Consider the following 9302-nt stretch of genomic DNA (forward strand, 5'->3'; position numbering starts at 1 on the left):
AAATTGCTTAACCTTTACTATTCCGTGTTGATTTTTTATGACCACCAAAATTAGGTTTTGCTGTTTTTCGTCTCCAATTATACCGATTTGCTTCTCAAATTTTAGGATATGAAAGATCAAGGTTTATTTCATGGGTGTTTATAGAAAATTTTACTTTCACGAGTGTGAGTGTGTGTCACTTGGGAAAATATTGCTTTCTGTAATCACTTCGTTTAATAAATTTAGACTAAACAGCACATTTCACAAAAAAATAATTTATATTTCATTTAAATATTTCTAGTAACTTTGAGGTTTCCTTATAACATTTTTGGGGGTAAATGTTTGTGTTTCAAAAGGATTTTAGACCTAATTTAAATGAAATTTAAATGACATTCCTTCCAATCAGATAGAAATGACCTGCTGATGTCTAAGTGTTAGGACGTCAATAGCATATTAAACTAAAAGTACCAATGTACCCTAACATTTCTGCTTTTCTTTTATTTGGTACCTGAATGTTGATAGATATACATACATGTTTACTACAGTCTGCTCATTAACTTTAATAGTGTTTCAAGTATTTGAAGCACTAAATGATCGCGGCTTTGACTCCACACAAATCCATCTAGTGAATTTTAAATAAACGCAAAATCTACAGCCTGTCAATTGACTTCACACATCCAAGAACCAGCCGTTACCATCAGTTGGCATATTATTCTATGTATCCCTTGGAATTTACTACAAAAGAGGCACGCTCATACTGCCGAAAAGAATCCATACATTTACAGTTTGCATTGGTTTCTCTTTAATCAACCAATTGAATGGTAGATTTAAAGTATACAGGCTAAGTCCTACCAGCACGAAGTTGTACCATTAAAGTAATTTTATAATTGGAGAAATCCTCTAATGTATACTCTATTGTTAAGATGCTAAGTGTACACTTCAATATGTTGAAAATAGCAGGCAATTTGACTATGTTTGGACTATGTAGTGATTACAATTATTTCACTTCTTGTTCTCAACCTTTTTATATTATCTTCGGTAATTAACTATGTTAGTTACATATTATATTGGTTAATTCTATTCTAAACCTGAGAAGAATTCATACTGATACCACGAGGCCAGTACAATTTTGTGCTGGTAGGAATCTATTTAAAGTCTGCTCACAATATTAAAATGGCATTATCACATACAAAACTCTTTGAAACTGTCTTTTCGAAGCTGCTGTTTAGCAGGTACAAATAAATTCCTGTCTCTTTGATGCAAAATGTCATTGTGATCATGGCATTCATGCTTTGTTTAATTAATTTGAGTGTACTATGCTTATTTCACGGCGGGTAATCATTGGAGCCATAACATTTTGTTATGTGTTGAAAATGTTTCAACACGTCTTCCGTTATAGTGCCAATGAGTGGAATATGGATGTAAACAGTAAGTATGGTTTCTTATTCTTCATTTTTAGAGGTTTATACGAGTAAATTAAAAAAATTGGAGAATGTAGTTCCACATAGGAATGGCCATGAGTTGTTCTAAAGGTAAAAGTTCTGAATACAATTTAATATCTGATTGTCTAGAACTTGCATAACTTGCTAGATGTTAGTGTTGACAACGTAAAAATCTGGATTTTCGTGAGAATTGTTTACATACCGTAGGTTTAAGCATTTTCTTTACATATGTGTGGCTTTTTTATTGACAAAAGGTTGCCGCGTTACAAATTTTAGATTTTCTGAACGTTGTGGTGCCAATAAATAGGTTGTGATGCCCATGAATAGTAATTTAGTAGGAAACGAATTGTGAAAAAACTGTAGTAATTTCATAACATGAAAATTAACAATTTTATATTAATATCATTTTCGATCTTTTTAAGTATGACCTACTACCACACAGCTTCGCGGACTTTAAGGTTCATTTGGTGTCTAATAAATTAATACTTGATAGCAAATGGTCGTCGTAATTCTAATTATGTATTTCCAAGTATTTTAATTTTCAACACTTTCATCAGGTAAGGATTATTTGAAGTTAAATAACAAAAGTTTCAAGCTGCTTACAGAATTATAGTGAACTTCTGCTGGCTCTCCATAAAGCACCATTTTTTGTACACACAACTTAATAAAAAAAAAATATCAAAAAAAGCTAATTTCACAATTGATTTCATGCAACAAACAATGTACTTCAGCCTATATGAATGTCGTAATATGACAATGTATACATGCATATGTTTAAATGGTGATTAACATATTAAATATGAAAAACTCATGAAATTAATACAAGATTAACAAGCAAAAGCATTGATTTGATATCCCCCCCCCTGATTATGCCAAGTAGATGGAATGGAAATCTAGTGTTGGTGAAATAATCCAACTGAAGCATGCAATACAGCTGCAGAGTAATGGACTCTTATGAACATTTGATAGTAGATAGGAGTTTGTTTGAAATAAAATAATATTGTTTACAGTGATGCATTTAGATTTGAACTAGTTACATTTTTATTGACCCCACATTACCCAGTTTCAAACTAATAAAATATTTCATCAAGGCATATATTTTTCATCTCTCAAGTTTCATGAAGATTGGACCAGATGTAAAGGCGTACATATATCCACAATAATGCGCGTTTAGTGAACTTTTTAAAATTCGGATATTCATTTTGTTCCCTAAACGCCACAAGTCAACTGAGCGGTACCAATGTAAAATATATTCTTCAACTGTTACTCCACAATACTTAACACTTCACTGTTAAATTATAACACAAAAGTTACCCTTTAAATATTTTAGCCAATACCTTTTACTTTTTACACTCATGAGTTTTATGAAACACAAATAATTAGTTTAATTTAGGTCGACTTCAGTCATAAAGCATTGCATTTTTGAAACCAATTAGCAGGTGCCTGTTATCTTTCCGCTCAATATACTTAGCGCTGAGATCTGTCATCCTTAGCTAGGAAAACAACAAGTGGGATATGGATGCATAGAGTTGCCAATTCAAAAATCGTCAAAGACTCTGAAGCGGCTGTTTATATGGACTAGGCGTGCATATAGTCTAAAATAATAGAAGTGGTATATGGGATTCTTAGTTTGCCATATCAAAAATCGTAAAAAAAAAACGTCAACGTACAATTATTTGGACTAGGCTTAGATATTGCCAGTGTTTATATTGGCCCAACTGTACTCAACAAAAGATCAAATATCAAACTTTTACACTTATTTATATTAAAATGCTTCAGGACAGGATTCCTGTTTTTGTCTTTTATTTTAGAAACTGTCTGTAAAAAAGGAAAACCGAAATTGGACTCTTTTTAAACACATCATTCAGAGCAAAAGAAAAATAATTGAAAGTTAATTAATTTCACTTAATTTTCCTTTATTTTAACATTAGAACTGAAGTATACTATACAATAATATATTCAGATATCATCAAAAATGAGGAGAATATCTCGAAAAAAGTGTACCGGCATAGTTTACAGAACAGAGAAGGAAATTGACTTTTACAAAAATCTCAAGTCTTACTGGTAACGTTGAATTTTTTTTATTGAATTGTCAGGTACTGTATAACCAGATTATCAAATTAAATAAAGTACAATCACCATCACTTTACCGTTAAAAACAATGTCCAAAGCGTGTTCCTTTTCCTTGACAATGTCCGGGAATGAAATGTTAACAACATACATATACAACAGAACAATTGTGCAACAACAAACTTGTTGTGAAATTGCTACTTTCGATTTCACCCGGAAGTTACGCCAAGTTACAGGGTGTTTCAATTTATGTGCCAAAAAGTAAAGGTTACACACCACCATTATTTAAATGCTTTAAAGTTAGGCAACACTTCTCTGACACATCAACATTTACTGTATATAGATAGTCAAAAGGAAAGCTCACTGAAGGATATCATGACTTTTGCTGTATGGCAGAGACTATTGATTATGTATATGTACAGCAATAATATTATACCAGTATCAATTAACATTTTAGCCACATTCACCAAATGTTTATAAATGTTAGATAAAAATAAGTTAGTCACTATATGTATATTATGTATTTGGGCCGAATTTTTAGCTTGTACTTTGAGATCCCAACTGCATACCTATCTTCATGAAACTAAGCAAGTATGTTTATATAAATTGTAGGCCAATGCCCAATATGGGTTGATTTGGTCAAGTACATGTAGATCCCAGGGTGAAATGTTTAATCCAATCTTTTTGAATCTAAGAATATGTGTCTCAAAGAATTCTTCTTTAATTTTGATAACAGGTCATGTCTGGTAACAAATAACTATAGGTCAATACATTCTAACACACTTTAGAGACCGGTTTTTTACTCAAACTTGTGCATCTCATATGAAAATTTTCAAATATGAAAAAAGGGAGACAACCTAAATTTCCTTGTTCGGTTTGTGGAAAAGGTGTAACTGCTGTCAACTGTGATTTTTGTGAAATCCGGACACATATAAGATGCTCAGGTTATATAAGTGATTCTTTTTACTCAAACGTATGCAAATCTAATGGATCTTTCTATTTCACTTGTCGGATATGTACTTTTAAATTATTACCTTTTTATCTTTGTGATGATTTAAACGATATTCATGATAGAATTCTGCCAGATTTACATGACAATAGTTTTGCTGAATCTTGTAGTAATTTTAACTGCTTTGAACTTAAAGGACTTCATTTTATTCATTTCAACATACGATCTCTATTACCAAAGTTGCCAGAAGTGAGACATTTAATGTCAAAATATAGATTTGCAGCCATAGCGTTTTCAGAGACCTGGCTGGACAATTCAGTTATGGACTCGGAAATACAAATTCAAGGATACAATGTGATCAGAAAGGACCGGAACAGACAAGGTGGTGGAGTATGCTTATACGTTAATGAAGATCTGGCGTTCACCGAAAGACGGGACCTAGAAAATGACAATCTTGAAGCAGTGTGGGCTGATATTTTATTACCAAAAACCAAACCTATTTTAATAGGGTCATGTTATAGACCACCTAAACAAACAGATTTTGTTGATATTTTTGAAAATGTTTTATCTATGGTTAGATCTGACACAGAATGGTACATCCTTGGTGATTTTAACATTTGTTTTTTTTGCAAAGAAATCAGCTCTTTTTAAAAGGTTTGAACAAGTTCTTAATATCTTTAATCTAAAACAGATCATAAATGACCCTACCAGAATCTCAGAGTCCTCCTCTTCTGTGTTAGATCACATTTTATGTAGCCATCAAAACAAGATTGTTCAGTCTGGTACTCTTCCGATAGGTCTCAGTGATCATTTGCCTGTATTTTGTACGCGTAAAACACAGAAAGGAAAACGGGGGTGTTTTGAAAATATTGAAATTGTTTTAAGTGAAGTATTTTATGGTTGAAATTGATCATTAAGAGTTATATTCATATTTTACCATGTAAGTGAAATGTAATTTTGCACTAAACAAGCATTTAATGCATTAAAACAAGTTGTTTACCTTTCCAATAAAACGAAAGTTGACTGACACAGAAAACAATTATGCGAAGGGGAACAACTCGATACAATCGTAATAACTCGGCCTCCTCCAAAGCTTCGAGATAGACCTCGTTATACAATCGTAACAACTCGGCCATGGCCGAAATGTTCCGAGCGATTTAAAACTGTGCCCTGAAGCCTTGCAGGTGCCCTTCATGTATATATCGTTATGTTTTGACAGAATGAAATGAAAAAAAGCCGTCAAACTCATAATTATAAGTTGGATATTTATTTTTTGTGTATGGAACTAATATAAAATAACATTATCTGGTAATATTTCTTGTTTTTATGATATTTTATAGACTCTATATGCTTTAACCCGGAATCCTGATCGGAACAACTACCCACTTTTGATACTAAACAATTTGTACGTGAAGGATTTGCCATATCAAAAATCTAAAAAAAAATCCGCCAACGTACAATTATTTGGACTAAAGAATGTTGTTGTAAGGTCTTTGAAACATTACAATGTAGATCATTTTATTCACAAACTTAAACTTTGCGATTGGTCAAACATGTTTATTGCAAAAACTGTAGAAGATTCATGGCTGTCTTTTTAAGAAACATTTCTGTCAGTTTTGAACACTGTTGCTCCTGTTAAGGAAGTCAGACTAAAACAAAGAAGTGAACCATGGTTAGATTCTAACATTCTGGAACTCATCAGTCAAAGAGATGCTTTTTATTTCAAATTCAAAAAATACAAACAGAAGGAGATGTTAGATAAATATCGTTTTTACAGAAACCTTGTTCAGAAAGAAGTAATTAAGGCCAAATCGGAATATATGTCGAACAAGCTGGAAGAAAATAAAAATGATCCAAAAAAGCTGTGGTCAGATTTAAAAAATCTTGGATATAGTAGTAAAAGTAAATCTTCTCCAAATATTGTTTTGAACATTGATGATGAAAATTGTTTTGAACCATGTAAGATTGCAAATCACTTTAATACTTTTTTACTACTGTAGCCTCAACTTTAGTAAAAAACTACCTTTGCCCTTCAATTTGTTTAACTATGAGTCTGACTGTTTTAAACGATTTTATAAAGATAGAAATCCTGACTCTGTTAAATTTAAACTTCACACTGTTAGTGAAGAATACATTTACAAGGAACTATGTAAACTAAATTGTTCAAAAAGCACAGGGTTAGATAACATTCCTGCAAGATTTTTAAAAGATGCTGCACCATTTTTAAAGATACCAGTAACATTTCTGATAAACAGTTCTATCACAAGTAACATTGTACCATCTGAACTCAAAAAATGCTTAAGTTAAACCATTGTTTAAGAAAAACAACAGATTTGATGTTTCAAACTATCGACCTGTAAGCATACTATGTATAGTTTCAAAAATCTTAGAAAGAGTTGTATACAACCAACTAGAATCTTTTCTTGTTAAACATGGATTATTATACGAACTTCAGAGTGGTTTTAGATGTAACTATTCAACTGACTCCTGCCTAATTCATTTGACCGACCATATAAAAGAACAAAATTCCAAAGGTCTATATACAGGAATGATTATGCTGGATCTTCAAAAGGCGTTCGATACCGTAGATCACAAAATTCTATGTCAGAAGTTAAAAGAAATTGGTGTGGATTCAATTGAGTGGTTTCAATCATATTTATCTGGACGTAAACAAGTTGTCAATGTAAATAATACAACGTCTGAATTCATGAACATCTCTTGTGGCGTTCCTCAAGGAAGCATACTTGGACCGTTGCTGTTTTTATGCTATGTCAATGATATGAGTATAAGCATAAGTGAAAAATGTAAATTAATATTATATGCAGATGATAGTGCTATCCTTTTCTCACACAAAGATCCGTCTGTTATTAGTAATGTACTCGGCAAGGAACTTGAAAACTGTAGTAAGTGGTTAGTTGACAACAAACTGTCTTTGCATCTTGGAAAAACAGAATGTATTTTATTTGGGTCTAAAAGAAAACTAACAAAAGTTGATAGCTTTAATGTAAACTGCAATGGCCAGATCATAAAGCCTAAACAATATGTTAAATATCTTGGAAATATACTGGACAATGATCTCAGTGCTGCATCTATTGTTAACAATATTGTCAGTAAAGTTAATTCTAGGCTAAAATTTTTATATAGACAAAATCGTTTTTTAGATATGAATCTAAGAAGATTGTTATGTAACTCCTTAATACAATGCCATTTTGACTATGCATCGACATCTTGGTACAGTGGTATATCTAAACAATTCAAGAACAGATTACAGGTCACTCAGAACAAAGTTGTCAGATTTATTTATGGCTATGATTGTAGAACTTCCCTGAAAGTCTTGGCTTTCAGTGATATTGGATGGCTTAATATAGAAAATAGGATAAAGCAACTACGACTAAACCATGTACATAAAATATTTAATAGCAAATGCCCATCATACTTACATGAACATTTTACTTTAGTCTCATCCACACATTCTTACAACAGTAGACATAGTGCTGGAAATTTTAAAGTGCCACAGGCTGACAGTTTTATATTAAATACTTTCTTTTATCAAGCAATCCAGGACTGGAACAGTCTTCCAATAAAGTTAAAAGAATTGAAAAATAAGAATACTTTTAAAAAAGAAGTGAAATCACATCTCATTGTTGGTATGAAATGTGCAGAAATGGAAGATTTCCTTTTTTATTAATTGTTATTTTTAATCTTGCATATCAGTCCAAAGATTTTTGTCATATTATGCTAAAGTGTCATATGGTTTTAACAGTCGGTTGCATTATAACTGTAAAAGTTCGATATCAAACATTTAATCATTCTTTAACTGGTCAAGAGTACATGCATGTTATTTTTGTATAAGTAAACCTAATTTAAACAGCTTACAACTGAGATCTTGGCAAATAATTATATTTGTCATAAGGACCCCATTGGAAATAAGTTGAATAACTTTAATGGGTTATCCTGTGTAATATATTTGTCACATTGAATTAAATCTTTGTTAACGCACGTATGTATCCAAAGCATTCTAATGATGTTGTGCTTTAGTATAGATATCATCACTAATACTTTGTTAATCAGTCTGTGTTATAACTTTATGAGATATTTGGTTTTTACAATGACATATATATGCACGAATAAATCTATCTATCTCTGATTAATCTAGATCAGGTTTCATTATTAGGAAGTAATTTGGACAATGGTCACTTTGACCGCCCCTATGACCAAAGGTGGCAATCTACTCATCAAGACGAATCTTCTGTATTTGAAAATGAGTTGAATTTTTTAATGCAAACCATTTACAGTGTTAAAGGTCACTATTATTTTGACCTTTTGACTCGAAAAACAATATGGGTCATCTTCTTGTCATGACAAACCCTCTTCCGAAATTTGAGGATGCTGGCCTCTGTCATTTATTTTTCATTAGATTTTGATGATTTGATTAAGGGTCATGTCATGTTCTAACGAACATTGTAAACACTCAAGTGTCTGATATTTCTACTCAATCATTATGAAACTTGGATAACGTTTTGATCCCAAAAACCAACAGGGGTCTCGGCTAACATCTTGTGCTATTTAAGGAGCCTGGGCTCAGTCATTTTTTAGTTATTCCCAAGAAATCAGTGGACAGACATCAGTGCCACGCCATCATATGTCCCATTCATAAGAAATAATAGTTTGGAAGGGGAAACTACTCCACATGCAGTCATGGAAACTAAACCTTTCCAAAAATAGAAATAACTTATATGACTGTAAACAAATGTTGAATGTTTGAAGTCTTTAAATACTTCCATAATTAAGAAGCATACAAATTTTGATGCTACCATACAATAAATGATCTGTAGCTTTATTTCAATTTTTAAAATGTCCTG

General features: G+C 31.9%; 1 long non-coding RNA gene across 1 annotated transcript; it reads right to left on the reverse strand.

The window, feature by feature from the left end:
• Nucleotides 1-4462: 4462 nt before the first annotated feature.
• Nucleotides 4463-5502, reverse strand: LOC128214029 (uncharacterized). Its single transcript, XR_008257857.1, has 2 exons — nt 5149-5502; nt 4463-4878 (listed from the first exon to the last, which is right to left on the reverse strand). It is a non-coding gene; the product is annotated as an uncharacterized LOC128214029 (long non-coding RNA).
• Between the last annotated feature and the right edge of the window lie 3800 nt (nt 5503-9302).

Source organism: Mya arenaria, chromosome 13, assembly GCF_026914265.1.
Source record: "Mya arenaria isolate MELC-2E11 chromosome 13, ASM2691426v1".
Taxonomy (NCBI): Eukaryota; Metazoa; Mollusca; class Bivalvia; order Myida; family Myidae; genus Mya; species Mya arenaria.